The sequence below is a fragment of the Stegastes partitus genome, unplaced genomic scaffold (assembly GCF_000690725.1).
Source record: "Stegastes partitus isolate 25-593 unplaced genomic scaffold, Stegastes_partitus-1.0.2 Scaffold277, whole genome shotgun sequence".
Taxonomy (NCBI): domain Eukaryota; kingdom Metazoa; phylum Chordata; class Actinopteri; family Pomacentridae; genus Stegastes; species Stegastes partitus.
Genome location: NW_007578008.1, coordinates 509,905 through 510,865, shown reverse-complemented (window position 1 = coordinate 510,865; position 961 = coordinate 509,905).

Below are 961 nucleotides of genomic sequence, written 5' to 3'. Positions count from 1 at the left end.
AAAGGTCCAAAGGAAGGGGCCCTGGAGGCATCCTAATCAGATGTCTGGGTGACCTCAGCTGGCTCCTTTTTGGCGTGAAGGAGAAGCGAATCTCCTCTGAGCTCCCTCTGGATCTCCAGGCTCCTCACTCTATCTCTACCCTATGGAGGAAACTCACTGTGGTGCTTGTATCTGCAGCCTCATTCTTCAGCTCACTACACTTACAGGACCTATTCCCACCACGTAATTAAATGCATAAAAAAACATTATTATCATGGGTTTGGTTGACACACTGATGTTGGTAATTGCATCAAGTAAATACTATGAGGAATTTACATGCTGATTGAAACTAAATTTAAGTTGACTCAGTGAAATCAGCTCAATAACTGAATTTTTCTTCATCTTAAGTTCAGGATTTTAAACCTTCTTCACCCACATATTTCACACTGGAGCTATCAAACTTTTATTTTTATTTTTTTTTCAGTTTGCCAACTTAAAAACCTGTTTTTAATCATGGTAAATATGTACACTTAACACTTCACAATTCCTTTCTTAAAGAAGGTGGAAATTTCAGTTGGAACAAAAACCTTTTGAGTAATCAACTTAAAATTATTTTTATGCTACCAAACAAGTTCAAAGCAAAAATACCTTTGATTTTCGAGAAAATAATAATAATAACAATAATAATAATAACAGTAATAATAACAGGTCAATAATTTTTTACATCTAATATCTAATGTCCTTGCCAGGTTGCTGGTTCGATCCCCGGTCCCCACACAGTCAGTGTCCTTGGGCAAGACCATAGACTGTATGACAGATGGACGTAGCAACCGGCCCTGAAAAATGAAGCCAACCTGGAAGTGTCAAAAACCTGCAGTATCACTACGTCCACTAGCTGCTGGCTCCACAAAGCCCTGGCTCCCATAGACTGGAATTGGAAAAGAAGTGATCACAGATCACCAAATACTGCATTCCTACAGCT